Below are 18,738 nucleotides of genomic sequence, written 5' to 3'. Positions count from 1 at the left end.
TCAAGTCAGTCCTTTGTACCATTAGCAAACTAAACCCTGATTTCTTTTATAATTATTCCAAGCACATCTAGTTGGAGCAACTAATTACATTTCCAGATATTTGGATAAAGGTTCTCTTCCATCACAAGTTTGGAAAAATTAAGATATACATGAACATTAAAAAAAACTTGTACCTATTTGCTTAGATATCTGGGCTTGGAAGGCCCCAGAAACACATTCTACCTTTGGTTGGGGTGGCCAGCTGACTAATGGCCCCCAAAGATATCCAGGTCCCAATCCCTGGAACCTGTGAATATTACTTTATATGGAAAAAGGGTCTTTGTAGCTGTGATGAACTTGCGATGAAGAGGTCAACCTGGTATATCCAGGTGGACCCTACATGGAGTCATGCGTATCCTTATAAGAGGGAGGCAAATAAAGATTTGCCCGAAGAGAAAAGGGCATTGTGACTCTAGAAGCAGAGGTTAGAGTGATGAAGCCCTGAATCAAGGAATGCCAGGAGCCCCTGGAAAGTAGAAGAAGCAGGGCATGGATTCTTCTGTAGAACCTCTGATGGGAGTTTGGTCCTATCACACCTTGATTTCAGTCCAGAGATACTGATTTTGGATTTCTAGCTTCCAGAAAGTGAGAGAATGAATTTCTGTTCATTGATTGATTGATTGATTTTTAAAGATTTTATTTACTTATTTGTGAGAGACACACAGAGAGAGAGGCAGAGACATAGGCAGAGAGAGAAGCAAGCTCCCTGTGGGGAGCCAGACGCGGGACTTGATTCCAGGACCCCAGGATCATGACTTGAGCCGAAGGCAGATGCTCAGCCACTGAGCCACCCAGATGCCCCAATTTCTGTTGTTCTAAACCATCATTTTGTGAGAATTTGTTACAGCAGCCACAGGAAACGGATACAGTTTGCATGGTTAATTCTCTCCTTGGTGCTGCTACCCCTCCCACCACTCACTGCTCTGGGAGCCGCCGGTGTTCTGTGCCACTAAAGTAATTCAGCAGTGAGTCCTTTCTCTGACCAACTTACTGCTTGTGGGTACTACGTTTTGCACATTGAAAAGCTCAGAATAGATCAGTGACTTTTGCACACATTCAGTGAGAGAGTTTGATCCCTGACTTCTAAATGGCTTAAGAGGCTGCAGAGCATAATTGCCAATCGCGAGGACTCTGGAATCCCACTGACTGAGATCAGATCCATGCTCTGCTACTTGCTGACCACGGGACCTTGGACTAGTCACTCAGCCCCTCTCCTACTAAGCCCTGCCCTGCCCACTTCACAGAAATGGTTATAAGGATTGAGCGAGCTGCCAGGTTTCATTGATTTTAGAAACATTTTTGTACATCTTAACCTCTCTAAAATTGGGATGCATTATACAGGCAATGGCGGGTCATTGTCTATGACTGTATTTTTCCTTCCTAACGATACCTTGAGGAATGGTGTATCTTAGAGTAGAAGGCATTTTGGAATCGATGAACATGGTAATCCATGCAGATATGCTGAACTCAGTGTCTGCGCATTTTAAGAGCTCAGTAACTATCAGTGATTATGTGGTTCTCTCAGTTGTAGCAAGGAGGCAGAGGGTTTTACATATGATTTCACCATCTTCTTCTACACCTGATACCTGATGCTCTTCTCTCTCCTCCCTATGTTCACGAACGTCCCCTTTGCCATACCTGTCCTGTCTCTAATCATTTCCATTTCCCTAGTTCAGCCTCTCTGCAGAACCTGGAGTAGGAGAGTGAGAATCCGTGGCCCTGAATGATAGGTTTGGTCCTGTTCTCTTGCCTCCCCACCTTGCAGAGCCACCCAGGTGTATACATGACCTTGCTTATGGGACTTGTATAACTTGAACTTGCTCCCATGGCCTCTGAGACCTTAAAATCTTTTTCTTTCTTCCTTTCCTTTCCTTTCCTTTCCTTTCCTTTCCTTTCCTTTCCTTTCCTTTCCTTTCCTTTCCTTTCCTTTCCTTTCCTTTCCTTTCCTTTCTTTCCCTTCTTCCTTCCTTCCTTCCTTCCTTCCTTCCTTCCTTCCTTCCTTCCTTCCTTCCTTCCTTCCTTCCTTCATGTTTTAAGGGTCTTTTGAGACCTTACATCTTGACTTGTCTATAAATTTTTCTTCCTTCTAATTTTTGTTTCTATGCTCTCTGGTGTCAGATGAAGACTCATACTAGAAAACCTAAGGCTACGATTCTATATATGTCAGGGTCCAGTGGTCTGAGAGACAAACCATAGCAGTCACTTGAACACAAAGAATTTAATATAAAGAACTGCTAACTAGGTATAAAGTTGTTAGCTAAGGTAAAAGGAGGACCCTAAGGTATCAGAGGTATCAGAGGCGGCAACTGCTGAAAGCAGCTACCACCCCTAGGATTGAGAAAATAGAAGGAGAAGTTAGAATTCTGGAAACTTCGAGGAGGGGGTCCTTCAGAGCTGAAACTCCAGTGTCCGAGGAAGATGTGCCAGCAGGCTGGTGCCAGCAGGCTGGTACTGATGTCGTAGGCTGGGGCACAGTGAAGCTAGTTCTGCATATGTCAGGAAAAAGTCCAGACTGGCTTTGATTGATAGTATGGGAAGGAATCGCTGCAGCTGTGGTGAAGCTCTGCTGGAGGGATGCCCATGCAGCGGCCAGCACGCGGGAAGAAGCATGTCCCTCCTCAAGCCCTGTGGTTTCCTCTAGGGTGCCTGACTGCCAGAACCGGACAAAGACCAACTGGCAAAACAAAAATAGAGTTTGCAAAGCCTCAGCCCAAGTATTACTGAGATACAGAAACCTGCCTTGGGGCCGGTTAGGATTCCGCTAACTGCAGTTGGCTCACGAGCCTTGTGATGCTGTATATAAAAATGAGTGTGCCCATCAGTCAGGGTTCTGGATTGGAAGCAACAGATACTGCCTCTGGCTGATTAAACAGAAGTGGAGCTTGTAAAAGGATTACCAAGTAGCTTCCAGAATGTTGGTGGGAGAGGAGGGAGCTGGAGAATGAGGCTCAAGGCTTTGATTTTCAGAACAAGATTGCGAACCAAGTCACTGGACTGCTCTGATGAGCAAAGCACCACTGGCCATGGAGCAGCAGATGCCTGCAAGTTTCCCCAGCGCCCACATCTTTGTCTTTGCCAGATACACGACTTGGATGCAACGCTGCTACTTTTGCATCAGCCCACACCAGAAGGACAGAGGGGAGACGGGAGAGAGGGAGGGGAGATTTCCAGCTGATTTCACTACCTTCTCGGTCAGTCCAGCTTGGGTGCATTTGGTCGGGAGAGCTAAGTCATCTGGCTGTGCCCTGGCTGCAACTGTGTATGACCAAGTGTCTGGATTTCCAGCTCCTGTTGTGGGAAGAGCTCTTCATTCTCTATCAAGTGTCAGAGAGTGGGCAGGTCTCTAGATATGAAGGGGTTCAGATATAGCACAACCAAAAGGAAACCATCCCCTGTACTGGGCAGGGTCCATCACAGTAGGAAATGCATCCTTGACTTCCAGTGGATTCTCAGAGGAGTTTGCAATCACCAACATGCTAAAAATGGCTGAAGGTGACTCCTTAGGGAGGGCTCATTACACGTGTATAAACTTCCCTCTAAATAAAAGGGTGCGATAAAGCCGTGGTAATGAGACCCCTTTGATGGTTGAAGTTCAAGGTGTTCAGCAGGTTTATTAATGATTAGCAGCGCCGAGAGGCTCTTACCCTGCAGAGTGCTAAACCCTACAAGATTCGTGGATGGAAAGGGTCTCTTTGAGCCCAGACTGGCTTTAATTAATCTCCCAGCAGGCCTGCAGAGTGGGAAAATCAACTATTATTGCATTCTGGACAAAGGCAGGGCTGGGGGAAGAGTACATTTTTATGGGTGACATGAGGGAATGGGAGACAGTCAGGAGGTGGAGAATATAATTTGGATGCTTGATAGTTCCAGAAACAGACACTTGTGTTGTCACGAGGACCCGCGAGTTCTCTTTTCTTGGCAGGGTGCCTCCAGAGATGCTAGGGCTTGAGCAGTTGGCCACTACCTTCCCTGAGGGAGATGCGGCTGTGCTTGCAGACCTGTCCCCTTCTCTGCGTCATCATTGTCATCTTTGTCATCTTGCTGTCTTTCTCTGTGAGACCCTAAGGCCCTTCTGGTATACACCCCACTCTTACCACACGAGGCAAAAAATGCTAACCACCAGCTATTTAAAACTACGGCTCTTCTCATTTAATCCCTTTACTGTGGTTATTGTCACAGAAAATGCCATCAGCTCTGTTCCATCGCAGAGTTGGCAAATCCTGAGCATGGTCTGGTTTTCCTTGCATCTTTGCTGAGATGCTTCAGCAGGGACCCCCGGACTTTAGCTTCCCTTCCCCACTCTGTTCCATGACTCAGTAGGATTGCATGAGTGTTTGTCCGGTGGGGTGGGGGGGATTCCCCAAAGCAGCCTCACGTGTCAAGATCACGTTTTTTTTTTTTTAAGATTTATTTTTATTTATGATAGACATAGAGAGAGAGAGAGAGAGAGAGAGAGGCAGAGACACAGGAGGAGGGAGAAGCAGTCTCCATGCCGGGAGCCCGATGTGGGACTCCATCCCGGGACTCCGGGATCGTGCCCTGGGCCAAAGGCAGGCGCTAAACTGCTGAGCCACCCAGGGATCCCCAGGATCACATTTTTTTTTAAAGATATTATTTATTTATTCATGAGAGACAGAGAGGCAGAGACACAGGCAGAGGGAGAAGCAGTCTCCTTACAGGGAGTCTGATGTGGGACTTGATCCCGGGATCCCAGGATCACAACCTGAGCCAAAGGCAGACGCTCAACCACAGAGCCACCCAAGTACCCCAGGATCACATTTTGATGGTGTCTGGACTTGCAGGTTTTTGCCAGGGGGTTGCATTCTTTCTTCCTGGGTTGTGACTCTTCTTCCTTTCCCTCCTTACCCTCTACCGTCCTGTTCCCACCAGGTCTTTTTTTCTGTGGTTCATTTAGTGCCAAATTTTGGAACGAGGCATTTTGCTAGTGCCAGGGATCAAAAGCCTTGTAATTGTATAAATAAGCAATTACAGAGCAGTAATTGCTCTAATGAAAAAGAGTAGAAGATGGGAGCACTGGCAAATAGTGACTCAGTCTGCTTAGGGGATTCACAGGAGGGTTGATGCTTAGGTTTAGACTTAAAGGTGAAGTTGGGCTTTGTCAGGCGGCTGGCCCTGATCGGAGCTGGGTGGGTATGCATTTCAGACAAAGGGAACAGTATATCTAACAGTATATACACTGCAGCAGGCTGACTAGTTCATTGTTGCTGTGTTATAAAGTACACGTATTAGGTAACTATTGCTGTGTAATACGCACAACTCTCAGTGGCATGCAGCAGTTAATAAGGAGTGATTTCCTAGCTGTCAGCAAATTGGCAAAGTGGCAAGATTGCAGAGAGGTGGGGTGGCTCTGCTCTGGAGGCCTGTCTGCCTTAGACCAGAGCATTTTCTTCCTACAATGAGGGCAGGGACATTAAAACAAGAGCAGAAACAGAGTCCCCAAGGGCTTAGGCATGGAAGGGACACACTGGTGCTTCCATCTGTATATCACTGGCTCAGCAAGTCACATGCAGAGTCCAGAGTTGAGGGGTGGTTGTCCAGGGTTGGGTGGGCTATGCCCTCAAATTCGTGTCTTTCCTGGAACTTTAGAGTGTGCCTTTACCTGGAAATAGGGTCTTTTGCAAATATAATTAGTTAAGTAGAAGTCATGTGGATGGAGTAGGGTCGGCCTTGAATCTAATATGACTGATGTCCTTCTAAGAAGGGAAGAGACACAGGAACAAAAGATGAATGGAAGGCAGCATGTGCAGCTGGGGCAGAGACTGGAGCTCTGCTACCATAAGCCAAGGAGCACCAAAGATTGCCCGGAATCATCTAGAACTGAAGAAACAAGGAAGACTCCTTCCTTGTTCCCTCACACATGTCAGTAGGAGCCCAGTCTTGCCTCCACCTTGATTTCAGACTTCTAGCACCCAGAACTGTGGGAGAATAAATTTCTGTTATTTTAATACCCCTCCACACCCAGTTTTAGGCCTCAGTAGTTTAAAAACCTCTCCAGTGATCCTCTCTCTCTCTCTTTCTCTCTTTCTCTCTCTCTCTTTCTCTTTAAGGATTTTATTTATTTATTCATGAGAGACACAGAGAGAGAGGCAGAGACATAGGCAGAGGGAGAAGCAGGATCCCTGCAGGGAGCCCAAAGCAATATTCCATCCCAGGACTCCCGATCCTGGCCTGAACCAAAGGCAGATGCTCAACCACTAAGCCACCCAGGTGGCCCTCTCCAGGTGATTCTAATGAGTAGCCAACTAATGATAAAAGGAAGCATTTAACACTTGACGACATTAAAAGAAACAAACAACAACAACAAAAAACCCTTTCTATGACAAAAGACGCCATCAAGTTAAATCCATGTCAAAGCCAGTGAGTTGTTTGCAGTACATATAACTGACAGAGTATTGGTGTCTAGAATATCTAAAAATCGGGGATCCCTGGGTGGCTCAGCGGTTTAGCGCCTGCCTTTGGCCCAGGGCGCGATCCTGGAGTCCCGGGATAGAGTCCCACATCAGGCTCCCTGCGTGGAGCCTGCTTCTCCTTCTGCCTGTGTCTCTGCCTCTCTCTCTCTCTCTCTCTGTCTCTCTCTCTCTCTCGCTATGTCTATCATGAATAAATAAATAAATAAATCTTAAAAATAAATAGAATATCTAAAAATCCACAGATCAATGAGAAAAGGACCAACCATACTCAATAAAAAAAATGAACCAGCTGTTTGATTTAGGAATTCAGAGAAGGAAACCCCTAGGGGCCAACAAATACATGAAAAGATGCTCAATATCCTTAGTAATTAGGGAAATGCAACTGTACCCATTGTATTTGACAAAAAATGAAAAAAGTTTGACAGTATGAGGTGTTGACCAAGGAAGATCCGGCAGATGGGAACTTGCATGCACTGTCGGTGGGAATGCAAATCGATACACCCATCTTGGTGAGTAATTTGGAAATATCTAGTAAAACTGAAGATCCATGACCAAATAATTCCCCTTTCAGGAATATGCTCTCTAAACGTTCTTGCAAAGGTATACAGGGAGCCATGCGTAGGAATGCCTGTGGCGGCATGCCTTGTAATTGTGGAAAATTGGAAAAAAAAAATACCAGTCATCAGAAGAACAGATCATGAAATTGCGTGAAGTTCACAAAATGGTATGCTAAACAGCAGTTAAAATGCATGAACTAGATACATATATAACGACATGGATAAACCTTCACTATTTAGTAGAAACCAGAGGTAAGTTACAGATGCTACATGCAGTAAAATAAACTTAATAAACTTAAGCTTGAAATTATATAAAATCACATTATTTATTTTTATGTGTTTATATGACTTTATAAGCATGTCTGTTAAAAGTGTAAAAGCGTGGCTATGAAAGGTGCTGGTGAGCTTTTCCAGAAATTTAGTACCTCTGTGTGTGTCGGGGAGGGAGCTCCAATTCTTTGTGTGATATAATATATATATATATATATTTTTTAAGATTTTATTTATTTATTCATGAGAAACAGAGAGAGAGGTAGAGACACAGGCAGAGGGAGAAGCAGGCTCCATGCAGGGAACCCGACGTGGGACTCGATCCCAGGTCTCCAGGATCATGCCCTGGGCTGAAGGTGGTGCTAAACCACTGAGCCACCCAGGCTGCCTGGTTTGTGCGATATTTTATTTTAAAAATCTGAATCAACTGTAGTCAAAGGTTCAGTTTGCCTTTATTAAATTAAGGTGGGAGGTACATGAATCTTGAGCTTGTACTACTCTGTGCTTTTTGACATCTCTGAAATAGTTCTTTAAGAAGTCTTAAAGAGGAGGCACCTGGGTGGCTTAGTCGGTCAAACATCAGACTCTTGATTTCAGCTCAGCTCTTGATCTCACGGTTGTGAGTTTAAGCCCTGGGTTGGGCTCCACACTGGGCATGTAACCTACTTAAAAAACAAACAACCCCCTCCCCCCCCCAAAAAAAAACAATAGATAAAATTGTAAATAATAAAAATAAATGACGTTGAAGGGAAGGGGAAAACAGTGGATCAGTGGGGCTTCATGTTTTCCTGTAATCATTACCAAGACATCTCTCATTTTGTAGTAATGGTCCTTGACCTTGGATGGTCATGTAATTCAGGTATGCTAAATCTTTGTATATAGTCTATAAAAAAAAATCTGTCAGATTTTGGTGTGAGACAGAGTGTGTGCATGTGCATGTTGGGAGAGGCAGAGGATTATTATAAAATCCTAATATTAAAAGGAGGAGCCTACTTTGAATGTATTTACACTATTATACTTGAGCTCCTCCTGTAGTTTCTTTCTGGTCATTTTTTTAGTGACTATCGTTACATTTCTAATTTTGATAACTACCGAGAATCAGGTTGTCCATCTTCGGCAGTCTTTTGAGTTTGTGACCGGTTGTAATAATTTGTCCGTAGTAGTCATCAAGGTACTGCATTAGTGTGAATTTCAGCATTCTAACTTCGAAATCAAGCAAGACGCAAGGATAGCGCATGCCATCAATTCTTATTTTGCTTAATTAAGTTTTCAGCCTCTGCTTGCTTCTGAGATGGAATATTTGTGATGTTATGCCTTTCATGTAATGAGACAGATAAGCCGTTTATAGTCTCATCTGCAAATAGTTCCGTAATATGTGCGGCATTATCCATTTTTATGCTGGGTGATTTAGGATGACTTCTCGTCGAAAGAGAAAATTGCTCTAGTGATGAAGACAAAAGAAATTACTGGAGCACCTCTTATAAGAACATTCATTTCCTCTTATGTGACAGTAATGTCCCCAAATAATTAAGTTTTATGATATCCATATGTGAAGCCCATTGCAGGAAGAGCATTATCCCAGGACTCAAACATTGATGGATACTCCAGGCAATGGCGTGCGTTTAATTTTCAAGGTGGGAGCTTATTACTTTTCTTTTAATAAATGCAAAAGTCTACATCTTGAAACAGTAGAATAAGCAAAACTATCTTCACTCAAAGCCTGGCTTGATCAAGGGCAGGAGATGCGGGTGCCTGACAGCTTGTCATTACAAGTTAACATACTTCCCAAATACAACGGTAATTTCTTGGAACAGTAGATGCCCTTTAAGAATTCTCTTAAAAGGCAAAAACAAAGATACCAGACTGGGTTGTTTAAAGGTGATCTATATCCTTAAGACATATGTTGCAATGGGGCAAGCCGAATGATTTGACATAGATGGAATATTTATACCCTTGCTATTATCATGTTATGAGGCACGATAGTTGCTCCATGCTCCTCGTTCATTGTTATCACAGTAAAATCACTTCATTGCAAATAAAAGGATTAAACAATTAGAGAAAAGGAGATATGAGAGGAAGGAAAGCACTGTAACATGGAGCCAAGGTCTGGCTGTGCTGTGGAACTCTCACCTCTGGCATTTAGAGAGGATGGCAGCCTGTTCTCTTTGCTGTCCTTGTTTTTTTTTTATTATTATTATTATAGTAAAAAAAAAAACACACACAACATAAAATTGCCCATCGTAACTGTTTTTAATGTACAATTCAGTACGGTTAAGTATGTTTGCTGTCTTGTGAAACGGATCTCCAGAACCCGTTCATCTTCCAGGTCTGAAACTCTGTATGCATTCAGCATGGACCTCCCTCCCCCATTTCTCGCCCTCCCCCAGTCCAGCCCTGTCCCACCCCCCACCATAGCTACCCTCCTACTTTCTGTTTCTATGAATTTCACTACTTCAGATACCTCATATATGTGGAATCATATCGTATTTGTCTGGCTTATTTCATTTAGCATGAGGTCTTCAGGGTTCATGGATGTTGTAGCAGGTGTCACACATAATTTCCTTCCTTTTTCAGGCCAATTAATATTCCACTGTGTGGATTTGCCACATTTAATTTACCCATTCATCTGTTGCTGGATGTTTGGGTTGCTTCCACCTCTCAGCTATGGTGGGTAGTGCTGCTATGAACATGAACGTGTAAATATCTCTTTGAGACCCTGCTTTCAAGATTCTTTTTTTTTTTTAAGATTTTATTTATTTATTCACGAGAGACATAGAGAAAGGCGAAGACATAGGCAGAGGGAGAAGCAGGCTCTCTGGGGGAAGCCCGATGTGGGACTGGATCCTAGGACCCCAGGATCACGGCCTGAGCCGAAGGCAGACACTTGACCACTGAGCTGCCCAGGTGCCCCTATAGACACCCTTTTTAAAGAAAAAAAAAACTGTAATCATTGTAGTTAGAGATAGTAATTAGGCCATCCCTTGGCTTTCATCTGGGACTAGATTGTACTGACTGGGTGCTTAGTATGCACTAGGCCCTGGTCTAATTTTGCCTGTGTGTGAACTCATTCAGTCCTCAGTCCTATGAGGCAGGTACTGCGTTATTCCCATTTTACAGATCAAAAAATTGAGCCCCAGATCGGTGATGAGAACAAGCCCAGCGTCAGTGCCCATGCTATCGACAGCTATGCAATGCTGCCTCTCAGATCCCTCTAATATGATTCTCCTTTCCTCATGATTATTTTTCTTGCATTCGTTGAGCATCTGCAGGTGCTTTTCATACCTGAATGCGTACAGTATTCATCGGGAGGTTTGCTAAAATGCAGATTCCTACTGGCAGGTCTGAGGTAGGCCTGGGATTCAAAATGTCTCATGAGCTCTGAGGTGAGGCTAGTGTTGCTGGTCTGCGGGGCCCACTTGGGAGCGGCCAGGGTGGGTGGAGGATACAGCAGTATAAGCAGCAGTGGAATCTCACAGTTGGAGGGGCCCTTGGAGGTTGTGAACCAGTGCCTGGCAGGTGACATCTGATACCTGACCCTTTGATATTCTGATTTAGGAGAATCAGATACCTATATTTCTAGAAAGCTCCACAGAGGGCTTCAGATATGTAGGCAGTTTTGGGAACCAGCCACATGCATCCGGCTCCCCAGATACGGTTTGGATCACTGCCTAAACATCTCGCCGTACAGATTGTACAGACACTGGACAGTCCTGCTTTCAGCATTAGTCCTGAGAGCCATCCTGGCTTCAGGGGAACCTAGGGTCTCACTGGAGAGTGTATTAGTTTCCTAGGGCTACAAAGTGAGTGGTTTAAACAACAAAAATTTATCAGGTCAGTTCTGGAGGCTGACAGTGATCGGGGCCATCCTCTTGGAGGTTCTAGGGAAGGGTCTGTTGCAGATTTCTTTCCTAGTTTCTGGCAGTTTTTTGGGATATGACAGCATAATTCCATTCTTCCCATGGCATTGCCCCTGTGTGTGTGACTCTACCTCTGTATCCGCAACTCCTTTTTTTTTTTTCCTTTTTTCTTTTCTTTTTTGTATCCACAACTCCTAACAAGGACATGATCATATTGGATTAGGGCCCACACTAATGGTCTCATTTTAACTTGATCATCTGCAAAGCCCCTATTTCCATATCAGGCCATATTCACAGGTACTGAGGGTTGGGACTGTAACATCTTTTTGGGGGACACTGTTCAACCTGTAACAGGAAGGTGGGGAATAGGTAGCTGGAGGCTATGCAATATTAAATGTCAGACATTGGCATTGCGGCAGGGTAGGGGGTGAAAATTGGAGCCCTATGGAAATAAGGGTTTGGATGGAAATGGACATCTCAAATAAATACCACTGACAAGTCGGATAGAGCTGTCAGCTCTGTCAGCAGAGATGTAGGCAGACTTCAAAGAGAGATGATGTGACTTGTCCCTCCCTCTGTAGGCACCTCTGGCTTTTTCTGCCGAGTCCTGGTGTGGCTCTCCCTCTCCGGCCCCTTCAGCTCCAACAGACCATGGCCTGGTGCCTGGTGCCTGGTGGAGGGGCATCAACCATGCTGAGTGGGTGCTCTCCTAGGAGGGTTGCAGCCCCAGATGCGTTGCTGTGCTTGTGCCCAGCCCCAACCTGGGCCTCCCAGCACCCTGATGAACTAATCAATGCAGGCTGCGTTGTTAGAGGGAGAGATTTTGTTCCTAACCAGAGAAAATCAATTCTTTAAGAGGATTATTGCTGCTGCACACAATTCACTAGAGTTATTGGTTGGCGGAATCATTAGCTTGAGAAGTAAATGAAATAGGCTTGGGATATTGCTATGTTTCAGATAAATAATAGTCCTCCTACTTATCCGTTTAGCATTTTCTTTTCAGGGCAGAAATGGTGGATGACTCAGGACCCCACAGAACACTTTGTGGCACAAAAACCAGGCCATTAGATGATATGTGACTGTGCTTTTCTTGGCTCCTGTAAAGGGCTGTGCCTCACTGTGTTGGTCTTCATACTTTAGCTTGTGAATCACCTGGATTTATGGATCCACCCACAGGGGGTCTGGAATGGGGCCCAAGAACCTGCATTTCTACCAAGTTCCTGGGTGTTTACTAGTGCTGGCCTGGGGACCCCACTTTGAGAATGGCTGCCTTCCTGAATAAAATTCAGGCTTTCTTTGTTGACCTTGACTTAATGGGTTGTTTGAATAACAGAGACTCTGTGTTTCTGTTCCCTGTGACACTTTGAAAGCTATTGTCAGCTCACCCAGCATCAGTTGTCTATTAGGGCAAGTATTTATGCCAGTTATAGTTGTTGCAATCATTTGATTTAACCGAATATTACACAAACTGATGAAATAGGGTGAGAAGGAAAAGAGGTTTGGATGATAGTGTGGTCACCTGCTTTGAATAGATTTGCTAATGTCGAATCACCAAGTCTCCATCAAATAAGGTACAGAAGAGACAGCTGTCAAAGACTGGGCAACAAATCCAAAATATTGAGAACAGCTGTTTTCAGATTTCTTCCCACGTGCTAAGTCCCTACAGCACTTGAAAGAAACCGAATGTGAAGTCTGTAAGTGAAGTATCATGGGTAAGGTTTTTGCAAAATAGATGAAGCCGAACTCGATCAGTTAACCTATATGCACCAGAATGGCCTCTGTGTTGCACTATAGGATGAGCAAGTTAGTGCACATTTATTTGCTTGAAATTAAAAAGTTATTTTTGGAAGGGGATTCTTCCCTTTGTCCACTTTAAAAATTAACTTACTAATGACCAGTTTGGACCACATCGGAAGAGAATATCTACTGAGTACTGAGTGCATTTAGGTCCATGCGAACAGGTCAGTGGTATAGATTCTAGAATCTACATAGCATCCTTTAGAATAGGATTACACAATGCCTTACGAATTTTCCATTTTTATAGGGATTCTTAAGTTGCCGTTGGTAGAGCTTGTACCGATTTATACTTTGACCAGCACTGTTTGAAAATGACTTTCCCCACACCCTCATCATTATGAGGTTTTAGCCTATTTTTTGTTAGTAGGGGTAGGTGAAAAGGATATTTCATGGAGTCTGAATGGGTGTTTTTTCTTTTGTAAGTCAGCTTGACCATCTTGCTATCTGCTTCAAAGCCATTAGCATTCCTTTTCTGTGAAATGTATCTTTCTCTTATTTTTCTTGGCGCTGTTCATCTCACTTTGGAGTTGCTTATATATTGAGGAAATGCCCCGTCATCAACTCAGTTGCTTTCTCATTTCATCACTTATGACTTTGTTTATGGTGCTTTTAAGTCCGTAGATTTTCATTTAATTTGTACTTATTTGAACTTACTAGTTTTTCTTGAGGCATACTTAGTAAAGTTCTCCTCATTCCAGGTTTTACAAATATCATCTGTAAAATCATCTTTTCTAAGACTTTTTTTCCCCTCCTTTTTTTCCATTTAAATATTTGACCCATCCAGAATCTGTTTTGGTGTAAGAAGTGAGGTGGGGATTAAGATGCGTGTATTTCCAGATGTCTGCTAGAAGTCCTAAAACCTAATTTGTTGAATAATACACCTTTAGTACAAAAATCCAACTGGATTGTTTACTAAATTGGGGAATATACTTCTTGATTCATTTCTGGATTTTGTTGTCATAAAGTGGATAACATACTAGCCATTAGCCACATGCAGCTATTTAGCACTTGAAATTTGGCTGGTCCAAATTGAGATGTGTTACAAGTGTAAAAGATGCACCAGATCTTGCATGTTTATTAAAGAATATATAAATCTCACTAATTTTTATTGGTGGATTTTATGGCCGTTTCCCCATAAAGTGAAAGTTACATTTTGGAGTGATAATCTTTTAGACACACTGGATAAAGTAAAATATATTATTAAGATTCATTTCACCTATTTCTACTGTGTTTACTTTGGCTTCTAGAAAGTTTGAAATTGTATTTGTAGGTCAGATTATATTTTTATTGTGTAGCGCTGCCTTCATCTTTTCTGCTCTATTTGTGTTCTCTACTGTTTCAATGATTGGAACTTTGTTTTATTGCCTGTTAGATCCCCTGTATTGCTTTTCCTTTTAAAACATTTCTTTGTTATTCTTACAGCCTGTTTTTCCATGTGAACTTCAGAGTCAGCTTTTTCGTTTCAAAAACATCCTCTAGGTATTTTTATGGAGTTTGTTTCATATTTATAGATTAAGTTAAACAGAAATGGCAGCTTTATGATGATGAGAATTTCTGTCTAAGAGCAAGATATGCCACTCCATTTATTACAAATCATTGATTATGTCCCTTGGTAGCATTTTACGTTTTCTTCATAAAGATGTTTGTATTTCTGGTTGAGTGTATTCCTGGGTATCACATTTCCTTTTGTTTCTATGGTAAATGAGATCTTTTCTTTCATGATATACTCTATTTGGCTACTGTTGTCGCATAGGAAAACTATTGATTTTTCCAAGACTTTGTACTGAAACACCAAACCAGACACTGTTATTGTTAGTGGTTTGTTCTTTAGATTATTCTCTGAGACTTTGCATGTAGATACAGTAAGATCTTCATAAATAATGATGGTTTACTTTTTCCCCCAATTTATACCTTTTCTTCCCAGTTTTTATACTTTTTAATGTCTCATTTCTTTGACTCTCTTCTCTTTGAATGACCCAGCTTTGAATGATCAACTCTACTGTTCCATGGGTATATTTCTATCTTTTTTGCCCAAATGTTACTCAGTGAAGGGTTTACATTGTATTTTTAGTGTTTATGCTGTTCTTTGTAACTCCTTTCTGAAGCATTAACTTGAGCAATGGGGTTGCCTGCCTGGGAACAGTAAAGAAAGCCTATGCATTTGTTGAAATTCTGGAAAATAGCCCAATAATTCAGACTATTTGATGCTGAAATTAGGGCAGATGTGAAGAAGTTCATTAGCTCACGGCTTCTTCTTCTTCTTTTTTTTTTCTTTAAGGAATGAGTTTGGTTTTATATTTCAGCAGCTCTCATGAGAGCCCTAATGTTTTTGTTGCTATGCTATTTTAAGAATGTGCGATCTGGAGGTTTTATGGTCGTTTCACCATAAAGTCAAACTTTGAGAAGTGAGGGGACTGTCTCCTCCATGGGTTTACATTACCTTTCATCCTAAGTTCAGGCCTTTAGGGTCCATGGTATGTTTCTTGCTTGATTTTAGCAATAACTGTGAACCCAGTGCTGCCCCAGGCATGGTAGAAAAATAGAGGAATGACCTCCAGGAAGGTACAGACTCTCTATGGAGACAAGCCACACACCTGGAGGACAAGTGGACAGTTGGTGATCTTAAGGAAGCTAGAGGGAGAGGGGCTTGTGTGCATTGCACCTGAATGTTCTGTGTGGGCATCCTTGAGCAGAGCAAGGAGGTAATGATGAGCAGGGGCCTGGAAGAAGCACAGGTCTGCTCTGCCAAGAGGAGGAAAGGGCTGTCCAGGTCTGGTGAGCACACCTTCTGAAGGACAGTGCTCCCTGTCGGGGGGGCTGGTCAGTCAAGGGCAAGGTGTGTGTGTGTGTGTGTGTATGGGGTGGCTCATGATGGCCAAGGCAAGAAAGGCACATGATGAAGGCATGGAATGTGAGACAGGTCTCCTTTATCTCTTTCTGCAGCTTGAGGTCAATGTTAGTTATTAAGGGGGAGGGGTGGTGAGAGCCGAGACCATTAGATCAGGGAGGGACCCCCGGAGTCTCTGCCTTTGTTCTCAATCCACTCAGAACCCTTCTTCACAAGATCCTTGTCAGGGACCATCCAGCCTCTCTCTGAACAGTGATGGACAGTTCACCACCCCACGAGCTAACCATCTCAAGTGCAGCTCAGATTGTTAGAAAATTATGCTTTTACCCCAATGTTGAGCATATAGTTAAAATCAGGTAAAGTCAGACGGGACACCTGATTTTTGACCTCTCTGATTGTGGCAAGTCTGAGGATGGTGTCTAGCCTGGCAGCAGTCGGCGGGAGCTAGGTGGGACCTACCCTCACCCTCTCCCCTTCCTGGCTCTCAGTGTGAACACAGGCATGCTCAGTAGGCTTCTCACTTGGGCCCCACCAGGTATTGGCTTTGTGACCCCCAGGTTTGAATTTGGGGGGGTGGATTCTGTGCCACGCTTGGAAGTGGATAGTCTCCAGAATCTAATTTACCTTATTTTTAAAGAGATCAGATAATCTCTTATTACTTCTGACCCCGGCTGGTATTTGCATTCCAGCTCATTTTGTGCTTTCCCATTTTTATCCCATTGCTCATTTGATTTCTTCTGTCCTCGGACTCTTTCTATGGAAATCCTCTCTCTTTGCCACCCAGCTGAAGTGACATTTCTAGCAAACCTTCTCCAGCGACCTCAATCCTCTTCTGACTCTCCGGTAGCATTTTTGTTTCCATCCCCACTGCGCGCGGCACTTTTCGGATACCAGTTTTGCTGCGTCTTCATTTGCATGCGTGGCTTACAGAGACCATTTGTAATGCTTCTTTGTCTCTCCTACAACTGCAATTTGGTGCTTTCAGAATACTGGCTGTTCAGCAGATACTTGATTATTGATTGGAAGTGAAAGGGGAAAGAGAAGCTTGGGACCAGCTGCAGTGGGGAGGATGGTAGGAAGTTGAAGGCTGGAGAAAGAATTGCCAGGACATGTCTGGCGCTGGTTGTTGAGCTTACAGGACTCACATCTCTCTGGGTGTGTTATCGTGTCCAGGAGCCACCTACAGACCAGGAGGAGGCACAGAGCAATAGTGTGTGGAGGGATGGAGTCGGGGGGAAAAATGCATTTTTTATGGATGCCCTTTTGGGGCCCAGAGCTGTGAGCAACACAATACCCAGGTGATTTTATTTAAACCTCAGAACCATAAACAATATTCTGTCCTGTTTGAAAGTCACGGAAACCTCAATTTGCAGAGGTTAAAAACGTTCCTGAGGCTGAACAGCTAAAATGTGCTGGGACTGGGCATTGACCCCAGTGCTCTGTGACTCTGAAACCCCTAATCCTGCTTTTGCAGGAGAATGGGGACAATTTAGTGTCTACCTCTGTGAGGCTGGCTTTGTAAAGGGTTGGGTGGCCGTGAGTCTAACCTACCGGCGGAGAGGGAGCATTGAAAGTACTGATGAAGTGTCCTCTGTGGGGAGGGAATCAGTGGGGATAATGTGAGCCACAAGGATGAAGCCTATAGGTAAAAGGACCTGGTGACCCCCAACTGAACATTCTACCCACTACAGAAATCTTGGCTTCACCTTGTTTAACAGGTGGTCCTCCTGCCCTCTGCTCTGGACAATTCTGTGAACCGGAAACCTACTATTTTACAAGACAATATACTCTATTTTGGGGCAATTTTAAAATTAGGGGAAACTTCTTTTTTTTAAATTTTTAAATATTTATTTATTTATTTGGAGGGGGCATGAGCAAGCGGGAGGAGCAGAGGAGAGGGTAGGGGGGACCCTTGAGCAGACTTCCTGCTGAGCGCAGAGTAGGGTCTGGATTACAGATAGTGACCAGAGCTGAGGTCAAAAGTTGGTTGCTTAACCGACCGAGCCACCCAGGTGCCCCTAAAATGAAAGTAGTCTTCTAGTTTCTCTCTTAAGATGAGACCAAAGAGTGGGACAAAGAAGAAGGTGAGGAATGGATTCTAGAAAACTCTGACTTCAGGGCATGGATTTTTCTTATAAGGCAAGCCACATGAACACTCTGCAACTTTTTCTAGGCGCCACGCTTGCAATCAGAGAGCTCTCTAGATCAATCAGCTGAACGTCTGGATTCCCAAACAGGGATGCAGTCTTGAGTTTTATTACTGCTGAATATCCCAGTCTTGGTGGCGGAGGAGCGCTTGGAGGTCAGAGGAAATCTGATGTTGGTGGAAAGAATTTCTTTTCCTTTTCAATTCATGTGGGATCTTCTCTAAATGAAACACAATCAGGGGAGCACCCCCAGAGACCTCCCAGCATCCTGTTTCTGTCCGTGCTGCTGGCTTTACACTCTGTGGCTAAAGGTGAGACTCCATGTACTTATTGAGAAATAGGTGTTTGTAAGGACTTTGTCTCTTCAATTTGTTTCCCAAACCCCAGAGGTTCTCCTGACTTCAGCAGCAACCTTTTTTTTTTTTTAAAACAAACAAACAAACAAACAAACAACAACAAAAAAAAAAACACAGGCTTTCTGAGTCCCTTGAGGGACAGAAGGCCTTTTGCCAACCAGGAGACATAATTTAGGATGTGTGCATTGGACACCATCAACAGCTTTTAGCAGACTGCAAAACATTTGCAGAGGAAAAAACAAAAAAAAAAAAAAAAAACCCAGAATGGAAAAGCATCTCAAATGCCGACCAGACTAAAGCCTTCTTGAGCTGGAGTGAATGTGCTTGCTGCCAATAAATCAGCCATTCGATATGATTTTCTTTGACTCATCCTGGGCTTGAGTATCGAGGGGGCAGTGGCACAGCTACTCTGGTTTTGTTGTATTTTGTTTTGTTT

General features: G+C 43.6%; 1 protein-coding gene across 2 annotated transcripts in view; it reads left to right on the top strand.

Moving 5' to 3' along the window:
- Positions 1-18,738, top strand: part of SLC39A11 (solute carrier family 39 member 11) — a 328,560-nt gene that overhangs the window by 60,400 nt on the left and 249,422 nt on the right. The window lies entirely within an intron of this gene.

This window comes from Nyctereutes procyonoides, unplaced genomic scaffold (assembly GCF_905146905.1).
Source record: "Nyctereutes procyonoides isolate TBG_1078 unplaced genomic scaffold, NYPRO_anot_genome, whole genome shotgun sequence".
In the NCBI taxonomy this organism is placed as follows: Eukaryota; Metazoa; Chordata; class Mammalia; order Carnivora; family Canidae; genus Nyctereutes; species Nyctereutes procyonoides.
This window is presented reverse-complemented; position numbering and strand designations above follow the sequence as displayed.